The sequence below is a fragment of the Pinus tabuliformis genome, chromosome 9 (assembly GCF_031772625.1).
Source record: "Pinus tabuliformis cultivar Carrire ecotype Pingquan chromosome 9, CPIR1, whole genome shotgun sequence".
Lineage (NCBI taxonomy): Eukaryota > Viridiplantae > Streptophyta > Pinopsida > Pinales > Pinaceae > Pinus > Pinus tabuliformis.
This window is the reverse complement of record NC_142307.1, coordinates 652,057,573-652,073,003: the sequence shown is the minus strand read 5'-3', so window position 1 is coordinate 652,073,003 and position 15,431 is coordinate 652,057,573.

Here is a 15,431-nt window from a genome sequence, read left to right as displayed (position 1 = left end):
AGGAGTAAGTTTGCGGTGGAATTGGATAGTGATGTCTCTCAAAAGCATCAAAATCTATGTTCGATCTGCATATTGAGACATTGCGAATTCTACGTATACAACTTTTAGCTATAAACTTACAGAGATTCATGTCAAACTCGGGTGGGATTTTTTGATGTTAGATTGTGAGACTTCATGTCTCATGTATTCATGTGACATATATTATTCTACAGGGCCTAATGAAAGTTGATGATCGAATATTTCTTTTAGCTTCAGAAATTGATGGAGTTGCAACAAGGTTTGATCGATTGAAACCTTTTATTTATTTTAATTGTGCCACTTACACAGTGATTTGAAAGATCAAAATGCTTCTTGTGTTCATTTTCATAAAATATTAAGAAAATGGTAGGATTATGTAGTTCTAATAGGTGAATGAATAAAGAATGAAGATTATACAGTTATACATTGACCAAGAAAGATTTATAGCTAACTCAATAACTAAAACCAAAGACACAAATAAACACATAGGATTTACGTGGTAAAACCTTGACAGGGTGTCAAGGAAACATCCACGGGGCGAGGGATTGGAATCTCTATTAATTCAACAATGATTCTCGACGATTACATTTCTCAGGCATTCACTAGTTTTATACAAGCCTCTTTCATTACATAACTGCTATTTCGGTATAAAACTAACTAGTTACATTTTTACCCAAATTTACATAATTTGTTGTCAAACTTCCAACAAACTCCACCTTGACAACACTTTTACTAATCCCTTGCCCATGCTGATTCATCATCTTCTTTGCAAGCCAAGAGAAGCTAAACACCATCGCAACTTCTCTACTGTAACTGGCTTTGTGAATATGTCTGCACAATTCTCTTGCGTATGGACCTTTTGAAGAGCTACTTTTCCGCCATCGATAACATGTCTCAGAAAATGATACCTTACATCAATGTGCTTGGTTCTACTATGATAAGCAGGATTTGTAGCCAAGTGCATAGCACTTTGACTATCACAAAGTACATTCACTTTCTCCTGTGTCCTTCCAATCTCATCGAGCGACTCGTTGTTGAACTGGTTCAGAAGCTTCAACGGCTTCCTTTGTGTCTTCAACACCTTTTTCTCCAGAAATCTCTTCTTCCTTTTGACTGTCGCCGAAAGGTCTAGCCTCCAACTAAACTCGTTTATTTGGTGATACCTGTTCCTGTCCAATTCTTTCAACATTTGATTTTAAAAGAGAAGATTCATCAAATGTTACATATCTAGTAATGACTATCTTCCACAATGTAGGATCCCACAACTTGTATCCTTTCACTGCATGGTCATACCCAACAAAGACATAACATTTCGATTTTGGATCTAATTTTGAACGCTGATTTTTAGGAATAAGAGAATAGGCATCACAACCAAATATCCTCAAATGTGAATAATCACAACACTGACCTGTCCAAACTTCTTCAGGAATTTTACATTTAATTGCTACTGAAGTTGATTTGTTAACTAAATAACAAGCAATAGATACTGCTTCTGCCAACAACTCCTTTTTCAAGTTAGCATTGTTGATCATGCTTCTGGATCTTTCCATAAGAGTCTGATTCATACACTCAGCAACACCATTTTACTAAGGAGTATAAACAACAGTTTTTTTGTCTAATAATTCCCTCATCCTTACAGTATTGTTCAAATTCAATTGAAGTGAACTCACCACCATTGTCAGTTCTTAAACATTTAATAGATTTGCTTGTTCTTTTCTCTACCGTTGCTTTAAATTGTTTAAAGACATTGAATACATCAGCTTCCTTTTTTAGCATAAATACCCTAACTTTACGGGAGAAATCATCAATAAAAGTTAAAAAAATATAGAGCACCCCCATATGACACAACAGGAGATGGTCCCCACAGATCAGAATGAATATAGTCTGAAATACCTTCACTATTATGATTTCCAACTTTAAATCTCTGTTTACATTGTTTTCCATACACACAATGTTTACATAAATATAACTTCAAGGATTTGAGATCGGGAAGAGATTTATGTTTCATCAGTATCTGAAGACCTTTCTCGCTCATATGACCTAATCGTTGATGCCATAGCCGAGTACCTACTTCTTCCTTTTCTGACGCAACCACTGCTTTACTCACCTGAGTACTTCCTTTTAACTTGTAAAGATTTCCGACCTTTTCTGCTTTCATAACCACTAGGGCTCCTTTAGAGACTTTCAAGATGCCATCCTGACCTATTATCATACATATTAATCCTGATATTCCCCATCCCAACAGTCTGACATGACACATTATTACCCATAAACACAAAACTGCCATTTACATTTTCATACGAAGTAAACCAATTTCTGTGTGGACACATGTGATGAGAAGCACCAGAGTCTAACACCCAGCTATCTAAACCTCAAGAGACATTACATTCACGTGAAGTTTCATCTATCATATATAATTCTTCAGTAGATGAAACTTATTCTATCATACCTGAATCGACCTGGTTCGCTTCCTTCTTCAGGTTATCGGATTCCTTTCATTTCCAACAGTGTTTCTTCAAGTGTCCAATTTTATTGCAGTGCCAACATTTTGCCTTACACTTCTTTCCCTTCGATTTAGATCTGGAAGACCCCCTTGGCTTTTCTCCTCCTTCCTTTGAGCGTCCTCTAGCTACCATGGCTTCTGATGCAGCTGTTTCAGTACTGGATTTCCTTCGTACTTCTTCAGACAAGAGAGCTCCGACGACTGATTCAAACTTCAAAGAATCATCATTGCTCAAGCTGATTGAAGTTACGAAGTGATCCCATGATTCGGGCAGAGAACACATCAAGGTTAGGCTACATCTTCTTCCTGAATTTTCACTTACATATCTATTAATTGGCATATAAGTGTATTTAAAACATTCAAATGTTCTACAATTTTTTAACCTTATTTCATTCGAAGACTGTAGAACTGCATTTTCAAATAAATTCTATTGGTTAATGATTTGTCATATAGAGTTTTTCTAGTTTTTCCCACAATCGTGAAGCTGTACTCTCTTCAACAATACTGAAGAGAAATTCATCCGCCAGGCATAACCGGATGGTACTGGGAGCTCGGGCATCCAAGTCCTCAAAGTCTGAAGTAGTCATGGTTGCAGGTTTCTTAGTTGCCACATCCCATGCCTTGTGCAAGCATATCCGTAACCTTCAGTTTCCAAAGAGCAAAATTGCTCTTTCCGGTGAATTTCTCCAGCTCGAATTTTGCATTCGACATCTTGGCCATTTACCTAGGGTTTCAATCTTCGATCTTTCAACTAGTGTTTATCTTTCCTTATTTCTCCAAAAAAAAAAAAATCAATTTAAATAAAAAAACCCTTTAAAAAAACTTTTTTCCTCTCGTTCAATTAAAGAAAAAACAACCTGTCTTTTTTTTTCTTCAATTTACACACATCCACCCTTTTATTTCCAGAGATTCTTCATTTTACACAAATCTTTATTCCCACAACTTTATGGGCAAAAAAAAAAAATTAACAAAAATAACAAAATAACCAAAAATAACCAAAAAAAAATTTCTGAGAGAAAAATTTCTTTCAAAAAATACCAGGGCTCATGACAGCGTCCAATGTTAATAACGGCGGCAGGGACAGCGTTTGCGGCAGACTTTCTGAGGCGTTTCAGCACGCAGAGATCACGGTCCTTCTCTCACGCAGCTCTGGCTCTTCCACGTGGGCAGCACACACAGACAAAGCTTTCCTCTTCGCTGGACAACAGATCTTGCCTTCACACATGTAGGTTCTACCTGGTTCGATGGCTCTTCCACGCAGGCAACAGGTTCACGATGCTACAGTAAAAGTAGCCCTTCCCCAGAGGTTTGGCAGCTTCATCTTCACGTCATTCCAAACTCTTCTTCGTCCCCATGCTACAGTCAACACAACCCCCATTCTATACTCTTCTTCGTCCTCACGCTGCAGTCAACATAGCTTCAAAGCCAGCAGCACGTAGTACACAGAGGGTCTTCAACTCTGATGTTTTACCAAACCAACAACTGGTCCATGCAGAGCACAGACACACAGAGTCTGCACTTCACGCAGAGATGGGGTGTCAACTCTCAGGCATGCAACATGCAGTTCTTTCAAGCAGGGCCTCCTCAACGCAGATAGCAACGTAAAAACACGCTAGTTCCTCAACAGCTCGGAGAAAACCTTCACGCAGCAACACTACACGCTGGTTCGCACGCACTTCAACGCTTAAACACGATGGCTCTTTAACAGCCTCCCCTCAGAGAAAAACCTTCACGTAGCACCAAATCGGCTTTGATACCATTTGTAGTTCTAATAGGTGAATGAATAAACAATGAAGATTATACAGTTATACACTGACCAAGAAATATTTATAACTAACTTGAAAACTGAAACCAAACACACAAATAAACACACAGGATTTACGTGGTAAAACCTTGACAGGGTGTCAAGGAAACATCCACGAGGCAAGGGATTGGAATCTCCATTAACTCAACAACAATTCTCCACGATTACATTTCTCGCGCATTCACTAGTTTTATACAAGCCTCCTCCGTTACATAACTGCTATTTCGGTATAAAACTAACCAATTACATTTTTACCCAACTTTACATAACTCATTGTCAAACTTCCAACAAACTCCACCTTGACAACAATTTTCCTAATCCCTTGCCCATGTCGATTCATCATCTTTTTTGCAAGCCAAGAGAAGCTAAACACCATCGCAGCTTCTCTACTGTAACTGGCTTTGTGAATATGTCTGCACCCTACTAAGCGTGGTCACTTGCCCCTCAAGTACATCACATGTGTTGTAAGGACGACACTAAAATCAAGACCAATGGAAAAGTGAGCACAAAAAGGATCCTTAAATGCACTGACTCCAAACTTGAAGACAGGGAGCCCAAAACTACAACAACAAACACCAACTCTAGAAGAAGCCACAATGTCCAATGACAAGTCTCGTTCAAAGAGTCAAATTTACCCATTAATTGGTAATCTCTATCCCCAAACCAGTGATCCATAGACTAGTCCAAAGCACAAACAAATCCAAACCTTTGGCACAAGCTAAAAAAGACAAAAAGAAATTCCTAGTGGCTACATGCAATTTTTTGTGTACAAAACCCTCGATGTTAAAAGACGCTAGAAATAATCCCACCTACTAGGAGGGAAGTATGTAACACATCATAAAATCCATTGACACATACTAGAGTGAAGACTACTTTCCATGTTCTTCAACTTAATAATAAATTCTCACATGTTTGGTGAATAGGGTGGGTTGGCCACCCCACCAACCCTCTCGAATTGAAATATGAAGCAATCGGGTGTTGAGGTAGCTTCCCAATGTTATGGCTAATCCTCATATCCACCTCCATGAGGGGATAAAACAATGGTCATTAATATGTATAAAGACATAATTTTAATTAAAAGAATCAAATTATATATTTATTATATCTAAACATTTCATGGAAAATGGGAAATAGAATTAAATGTCTCATAACCAAATACATTTTTATTCTTTTTACAAGTCACACTCCCTTACACATCAAATTTCAATGTATTTAAATTATTTTAAAATACTCAAATTGTACACACATGTATTCAACTTAATTAAAAACACATATAATATGACTTACAAAACTCACACCTTAATTAATTAAAAATTTAAACATTTCAATAAAAATTCACACATCTTTTTTATTTTTATTTTTTTAATAGAAAAATATAGTTAAATATACAATATAAACTTATAATATCATACAAAAAAAAAATACAATTTTTTAAATGTTCTTGTCTCTCAAACATCAAATTTCCATGTACTTACATTAATTTAAACTATTGTAAAACAAAAAGTGTTAGTTTATTATATCTAAACATTTCATGAAAAATAGGAAACTATTGGGGTAAGCATGATGAATATGCAAGTTAAAATTATAGAATTAGTGTCATACAATCAAATGCATTTTATCTATTTACTAGTCACTCCCCAAGACATCAAATTTCAATGTATTTGTATTATTTTAAAATACAGAACTCGTACACACCTCTATTCAAATTAATTCAAAATATACATATAATATAGCATACCAAAATCACAATACCATAAATTAAAATTTTAAACATTTCAAGAAAAATTTACACATTTTTTTATTATAAACAAATATAGTTTAATATACAATTTCAAATCATAATATCACACAAATACAAAACAATTTTTTTAAATGTTCAAGTCTCTCAAAAATCAAATTTGGAAGTAATTACATTATTTTAAACTATTGCAATACACACACTACTAATTTGTTATATCTAAACCTTTTTTTTTTCAAGGTCACTCCCCCAAAACATCAAATTTCAATGTATTTAAATTATTTTAAAATACACAAATTTTAAGTTGAAATTAATTCAATTATTGTAAAACAAACAATGTTAATTTATTATATCTAAACATTTCATGAAAAAATCTTAAACTATTGGGGAAAGGATCTCTAAATATGCAATTTAAAATTATATAATTAAATGTCATACAATCTAATAATTTTTTTTTCCTTACAAGTTACTCCCCCAAAACATCAAATTTTGAGTGTATTTAAATTATTTTAAAATACACAAATTTTACACATCTATTCAAATTAATTTAACACATATAATATCCCATATAGAATTCACAACAGAATTAATTAAAAATTTCAAGAAAATATCACTCATATTTTTTTTTTTTGAACAAATATAGTTCAATATAAAATTATAATACCATACAAAGGCAATACACATTTTTTTATTTTTTATTTTTAATGTCCAGGTCTCTCAAACATCAAATTTCCAAGTACTTGCATCATCTTAAACTATTGTAAAACACACACTGTTAGGTTATTATATCTAAACATTTCATTAAAAATCTGAAAGTAATAAGGAAAGGATAGCTCTATACTTATTTTAAAATTATAGAATTAAATGTCATAAAATCAAATAATTTTTTTCTTTTTCTAACAAGTGAATCCCAGCAAGCATCAAATTTCAATGTATTTAAATCATTTTAAAATACACAAAATTTACACACTTAATTCGAATTAATTCAAAATTCACGTAACATCCTACACAAAAATCACAACAAAAATTAATTAAAAATTTAAACATTTCAACAAAATTTTACAAATTTTATTTATAGATAAACATAGTCTTAATATACAATATAAAATTCCAACACCATACAAACATACTTTCCAAGTACTCATTTTAAACTCTTGTAAAAACACGCACTGTTACATCCATAACCAAATGCAAAAACCACAACATTTACATAAAAGGTTAACATGGTACAACATAGTACACTAAATCTTCAAATTTTTTTGGGAAGTTTCTTTATGATATTTAATTTTTTGCAGTTTTGTAATTTTAAAATGTACATATTCATATAATAAAAGAATTAACCATCCAGAAGAATTTTAAATGCATTTGGTCTATAAAATATGTCTCTAGCATCAAATTTTAAAATGTGAAAGTGAAAGTTAAATACCAGACAAAGGGGTAAAATTTTTAAAAGCAATTATAAAAATGTAAAAAGTGTTCAAATTTTGAAATTTCATTATAATTAATTGTAAAAAGTGTTCAGATTTTGAAATTTCATTATAATTAATTATACGGAATTTTAAGATGTATTTGTAGAGACTTCTCCAAAATTAAAATTTAACTTGAAATTCCATTTTCCTATTGACATTAACATATATCCTAACTTGAAACTTGTAATATGGAATACAAAATATGCTATTAAGTTTTAAAATGTAAGAGTGGATTTTAAAATGCAAGCTCTCACATTAATTTAACAGAAGTTATATTATAGATATAAAATAGTTCAATTAAAAATTGAAAATTTCAGATTTAAATATTTGATGGAAACCCAAAAAAATTATAAAATAAAATATCATAAAGTACAAAATAAATTTAGAAATTCATGTCTAGAGGGGAAAAAAAAATAATCTATATTTAAATAAACTTGAAACATAAAAAAATGCATCCAAAAAAACCAAGGATCATTATAATTAAAATTTAAAAAATTCATCCCATATTAAAAAAGAAAGAAATGACAAACTCTTCATAAACTTATTTTCAATTTACAATTTACAATGCAGTCCAAATGCATGTAAATTAATTTGAAATACAAATTCACTATCTAAAACTCATCATTATAATACATTAAAACATAAATTTGATAACAATATAATCATTACATTTGAAAATTTCATACAAAAATTACTGTTTTTTGAAAAAATTGTAGTTTAACATACAATTAATGAAACACAATTTTTTTCCAGCTTAGGTGTGTAGAACATCAAAAGTTTTTAAATTGTTTTGATTAAACTAAATTAGAAATTAAATGTCATATGAATGCCATAAAAGTATGTGCTTATCAAACATCAATTTTTGAATAGTTAAATCAAATTAAATAGAGAGTGTTATGTCTATCACCTTATATACACAAACACAACAACAACAACCTAACATTTGACATTGACACTAAAAGGATACAACACAACACAACACAAATATATAGACTTGAGCTTCTCTTTATAATGTTCTAGTTTATTAAATATATCATATTTTAACAAGAGGTTGTATAAAGTTCACATATGTAATGTTATGAATGAATGTCATTGGAGTATGTAAATGTGTGTACAAGCATTAAATTTCAAGTAGTGGAATTGAAAATTAAATAGTACAAGTGTCAAAGTTATCAAACATTGAATTTTTTAAATGTGAATTTCATAAATGTGGTTGGCATGTAAAAATGTGCTTGTATAGATTTTAGAACTTTGAAAATTAGTTTGTATTAAAAATGCAACTCTAGATTTATCAAACATGGAAAATTTTAAATGTAATTTTACAATTGTTACTATTTAAATGCATCTCCATAGCCTGCTAAGATTTAAATTTTGAGATGGGAAATTTCCAAATAAAGAGAAGCCCTACACATCCAAGTTTTAAAACGAAAAAAATTAAATTTCCAAATGTGAGCTTCAAAATTAAATATATCAAAGAGTGCATAAATATCTTGTTAGCAATTTTATTTTAAAAATATTATGAAAAGAACACTTAATTAAAAAAGAAAGAAAATATTATTAATCTTTCAAGTTCAAAATAAATAATTTAAAAAATTGTTATTATAAAATGATGGAAGAAATAAATTTAAAATTAGAGCTTTAAAAACCAAAGGCACAGGAAAATAATTCAAAAATTAAAAACTAAACCACAAAGCATGAGAAACACAATAAAAGCAGACACTCCTCCATGGTAGCTTTGGTCATGGCTATCCATGAAGGTTGGGAGAAGGGGCAAGCCCCTCTCAAAAAAGAAAATGTTTTATTATATACCTATTATATAGTTTCACATCAACAATAATATAATTGTATTAACCAATTACATATCATCTACTTGCTACTCCTGCATGATTTGGACCATCCATCAACCTCCCCTCTCAAGGCACAATACCTTGCTCTTGTAAAGAACATTTTCCATATATCTGTTTCATATCACAATAGAATTAAATATTTAGTAGCAATTTTACTGTGCATTAATAAAAACAAAAACAATTGCTTAAATATTCTTTCAAATCTAACTGTTATCCTATTGATCTATATCATGAATTGAATTACATTCTTGTGCACAACTTCCTTCTTACCTTCCTACTATCCAAAAAAGATGTTACTCTTTTGTTAAACCATATTCCATCTCTGCTCTCCTCCTCATTCAATCTCTTTCATATCTTAAGAAGGTTAACTGTTTAATAGCAATTTTATCGCTATAAAATAAATACAGAATACAATTAAATATTCTTTCAAATCCAATTCAAAATAAATAAATGTGAAACACAATAGAAATTCACCCTTTATAAATTTCCCCACACATTTCACATGAAATCAAAGATATACATGAGATTATTGAAACCAGTAAAAGTAAAAGCAAGCTAATAGAAAGTCTTAGACAACTGAATATCCTCTCTTTTCTCCCACAATATCAGCAACCTAAAGGCGATCCCCCTAATAATAAGAGGCCTAGTTTCTGGCACACATCTACACCTCATACTTCAAAGTCACAACACTACAAAAATATTTGTTGCCATATGTTTTGCAATTTTGCAATTGGCATCTACTCTATTACATTTCCAAAGCATTTTGATCTAATCCCTCGTAGAGAATGTTGTCAATGTTGTTATGGTTTCAATTTAATTTAGTTGGCATGGACATCCTTGATGTCACTGCCATTTCAAGTCTATTGGTTGGGCTGTAATCTCTCAAGCTGAAATAAAAAAAACCCATGGGCTACACCTCTACAAAATTGTTCAGAAATAGAAAAACACACTCGTATGGGCTAGAGCCAAGTAGACTGATCAAGAGAGAATAAAAAAACTCAGTGACACCCTTTCTAAGGGATTGATTTCAAACAAGGAGGCAGTAATTTCGCTTAAACCTCGACAAAATAAAAGAACACAAATCACAACACCTATTGCCAAAAGTGCCTACCCTAAACTACTCGTGAGCACAAATCACAAGGCAACGCCTAATCAGCCATACATAGGGTATTTAATGCCGGGGGATATGCACGCTGGTTAACGCGATAACACGGGAGCGGGGAGTTTCGACATTAAATAATTTTTGGGCTTTCGCGTGTTATCGGGCTAAGCTGCGTGCATATCCCCGGGCATTAAATACCCTATGTATGGCTGGTTAGGGTTGCCCAAATCACAACACCTATTGCCGCCGAGAAAGCAAGGGCGTTATCCCTCTGGCAAAATCGTGAGCAGCACTTGGCAGAGGCACAGGAGGTTATTGCAGAGCCTATTACCTTACCGGGTGACAGAGGCAAGAACAAAACAAAAACAAGAACAGGGTCGTAGTTCAACACGAAGATGTCATGCCAAATTAGGTAACGGCCCTTTCATGTGGATACCCTGTAACTTTTACCACCCACCTCACCTGCTTTTTTTTTAAGGGCCCCGTGAGGAATGAGTTCTGAAAAGTATAGGTAAGTCTAATTAGGCATATATAATAAATAACAAACGGATGGCACTTATTACCAGCCGTTATTATAACAAAACTGACTGATGACTCTTTCGCAGTCACATTCCCTGCAGTAGGTGTCTATACTTAACTACGTGTGCTGGGTGCATTGCCTTGGAGTAACCAAGGGCGTTGACCCTCACGCAAGTATTTGTTTGCATAGCTATGCCAACTGGGGTTGTGTGAGACCATATCTTTGAAATAGAAACCTAACAGTGTGCCAGAACGAACAAATCCGGATAAACCCCAATTTTTTAGAAAAGTTTTCATTGATTTAACTTCTATCGGGTTTCTCTAAAAACAAAAACAAAACAACCCATACTCGAAAATATAACCCTGCTCTATTAAGAACGAAGATTATAAAAGAAAATAAATGTGTAACTATCCAAGAACATTGAATCAAAAGAAAATATAACCCTGCTCTATTAAGAACGAAGATTATAAAAGAAAATATACGTGTAACTATCCAAGAACATTGAATGAAAAGAAGCATTGACGATTATCCACAGCTCTTGAATACAGTCTCAGAAATCCAAGGCATCAGAGATCATGGATTCTTTAAATTGGGTCTATGTTTACTTTACCTGGAGTTGGAATACAAGGGAAAACTATCAGTTATTTAAACCCTAGTCTGTTTTATTTATGAATAAATTGTTAATTAGGGAAGCCATAATTTAGATTCTCACCTGCAATAGCAAAATCCATAGCATGCATTCCGCAATTATAGGCTGAATCTGTAATTCTGCTCCTGTACTCCAAACACAAAGCCAAAACAGGGAGTATTAGCAAAACAAATGTGCATAATAAAATGTTCCAACCACACACACAATTAATTCAGATGGTTCATTACAAAACCATCCTGAAATACAAATAAAAAATAAAAGGGTGCATACCTTGTCCCCTTAGGATCCCATGTTCTCTTCTCTTCTCTTTACCATCATCCTCCCTTCTAACCCCAACGAACTAGAGCCCACCTCCTCTCCCTCCTAACCCCAACAGGCTAGAGCCAATCTCCTCTCGTTCTCCACCCAGACTGAGAAAAGAAAACCAGAACCAAGCCAAAACAAAAATTCTAAAATAAAAGAAAAAGAAAAACCCAGAAAAAGATAAACACAGAAACAATTATTCAACTAAGCATGGCCATGCTTGAAAAACAACCCAAAAAAACCAGAAAACAAGTGAAAACATTTAACAAATTCGGCTCTGATTTCTTCTGCCAACCTATAAAGCCCGATCATGTCCAATGTCCAATCTCCTGTTCAGTCAAATAACAAATTAAATTCCAGGTGGTGGTATGGGTGGGTGGATTGTGAAGCTCCACAATTAGCACCATCAGATAGAACAGTACCAGATGTAAAGGCATAACGAGGGAAGCTAAGGGAAGGTAGAAAACGAGGCCGACTCTCAAATGCCTGGCTCCTCTCCGCATTTATTGCCTGTCATACGGACCGGATGCCCATCCTCACCTCGCTTCACCTGTACAGCCTCCCAAATGCCGCCGGGTTATACTAATTATATCCACATCCGATGGGATGGGATATTTATGTTTTAGGGATTTCAATTCATCAAGCTGGCCCACCCAGGTGAGAGGCGGTTTAATCACTCTCATAAAATTTTGAAATGTGGCCGTTGAGTTTGAAATAGAAGTTTACCTGCTCTCACAAATCGTGCTTTGATATTAATGTTCTGATTTCTTCTTTAATTATTATTATTACTTGTTCATAAATATGATAAAAGTAAAAAAGTCTGGTTTATTGATTTTTAAAGATATAACCAAGTTAAAAAATGTAATGTATCATATAAAATGGTTGGTTTAATAGAATAGCTTAATATTATATTGGTGCACTTCATCTTTTTCTAGAGACTTGCATATATTAGGAATATTTGTTTTCATCATCAAGTTTATCTCCCACTAGTCAATTCCAACTAACAATCTATCTCCCTCAATATGTTTTTTTTACAAATGCCAAAAAGGATTACAACAAACTAACTTGCTAACTTGCTCTCTATCACTGTCACTCAAAATGCGAACGAGCTGCAATTGATCCAACAATCTAACCATGTCTTAAGAGGCACCTTCATACATAACCTTGTGGCTTTCCTCCCTGCCTCGAGGAGAGAAAATATTAGAAAAGGCATACATCCAATACCTACAACTTTTTCTAGCTATAAATGTCTTTCTTTTCCTTCCAATCATCCATCAAGCCCACTACAATACTATTCCTCTCACTTCTTCCATCTTCCACATACTTCTCCATGGAAAGAAGTATAGCATGGTGGCCTTTGACTAGAGGCCATGGTATTCCCTAATCACATTGGCAAAAGGAAACATGTTGTTAATTCCTACATTGCTCACGGATTGTTAGGCTCTTGTGAAAGATCTATTTCTGTCTTCTTTCAAACATAATACTTTCTTTCACTAACTCTAATAACATCCACACCAATACCAATTTTATCATTGATACACATTCTCTTTCCTCAATGGCACTAACAAGCACCATGACTCCATGCTTCCTTTCAAAGGATTTTGTACAAATGTGTAATCTCTATTTTATGTTCTTGAGTTTTTTTTGTGAAGGAATACAAGAAATCACATGCATACCATGATTCCTCGCCTATATGCCTCTCCTAGTCAATATTTCTAAACTATGGTATTGGGGTAAAATCACTCACTTTTCTACAACTGAGAATAATATGCTTTTAGATGGGCTAAAATATATTATTTCTATTGGCAAAAAATTTCGTCTACTTCTTCTCTCCAAGAGTGGAGCCATTTCCTCAGAAATCATATCCCAACCTCAATCACATGGCTTTATGAATGTCACAGTAAAACTCCATTGCGTTCTTCCACATATTGTGACCTAACTCCTTAATGTTGCTTTCGTAGAGTTGGGACAAATGATATTTGAAGGATTCTAACATTCACTTAATGCGTTGGAGAAATTTGAACAAACATTTCATCTTTTTAATAGTCGAGATATAGCACCCGTCCATCAATCTTGCATTTTTTGCACCTACCTACAAATACTTGTGTCACAATATTCCTCAAACAATATTCATTCAAGGAATAATGGGAGCATACTAACCGCCTTGCTATATTTGCTTTCATTTATACCACACCTCTCCAAGAATACTTGGGAATGATGTTTACATTCTTAATACTGTTATGCACAGCTACAAAATTATCAACAAGAGATTATGATGCATATGACACGAACATTGTCTTCCTTCTCTCGAATCATGCACACTAGGTCTTTACACTCCTCCTATCATTTCTCACGATCACAAATTTGAACAATATAATTTTTATGTTATATCAATGTTTAAAAATTCAATGCATGTTCAAACTAATAAGCCCAATAAACACAATAAAGATAAACTATGAACGGCATGCATCATCCTCTCTAAGGATGTCTCTAGTGATCTGAAAATGGAATGTACTTGTTTAAGGGTGCACGGTATCCATTTCCAATAATTTCAACTATGAGCTAGACACTCCAAATGACCTCTAAAAATGTATAAAATTATTATTTCTTATACAGAGATAGACTGTAGGGGCATTCACCGGACATGTCACCTCTAAAAAGAGGATGAGTTCCAGAGGCTACCTGGCCCTCTACAGGCTCTTCCTAAAGAAATAACCAAGTAAACACTTAGAAGTCTTTGACATACACATACTTGAAGTTTAAGATCTTGCGAAATGAGATAAGTAACTTTCCGTAGCTGAATAGGTGATTATGTGTGTATGCAAGTCATATTTATTTGATGTTTAATACTTTATATCAGTTTTGTTTAGCATACCATCTTCAGCAAATAAAGACAACAAAATGATAAAGCAGTTCACGCCCTCCTGGGCTACATCTGCTGGACCAAGCCTCTCCAACTAGGCTTGTCCTCTTGTATTAAAATTGCTACAAAGGCTAATACAAGAATATGGGTGTCTCAAAGGACAGATCTGACTATAAATACAGAATTAGAAGATAGGAATTAGCCAATCATGCTCTTTCCCAAACACTAAACAGTGAATTTTGTACCTTATACAGTACTTTCCCCAATTGGCCCTGGTGGCCCTTTACACTTGCATGGAGAATTTCGAGGTGAAGGTGACCTCAATTGGTTCTGAAACCTCTGCCATTAGACTCAAAAGGTCGAAAATACCATACCTAGGCTTTTGAATCACCAAAAACGGATGAACATAGCCCCCAAACAGCTCATGCACTGAAATGGCCCTAGTGGCCCCAAAAGCTTCCCTGAAGCTAAAAAGTGAGAAGAATGTCTCAGAAGGCAAAACGAGCTGTAGAAATGGATTCAGAATGCTGAAAACCTTCAGGAATGACCTTCGTTCCACATTCACTGGCTGCACAATTCCCAATGCAGTTCCCAAACTGATTTGGCCCTAGTGGC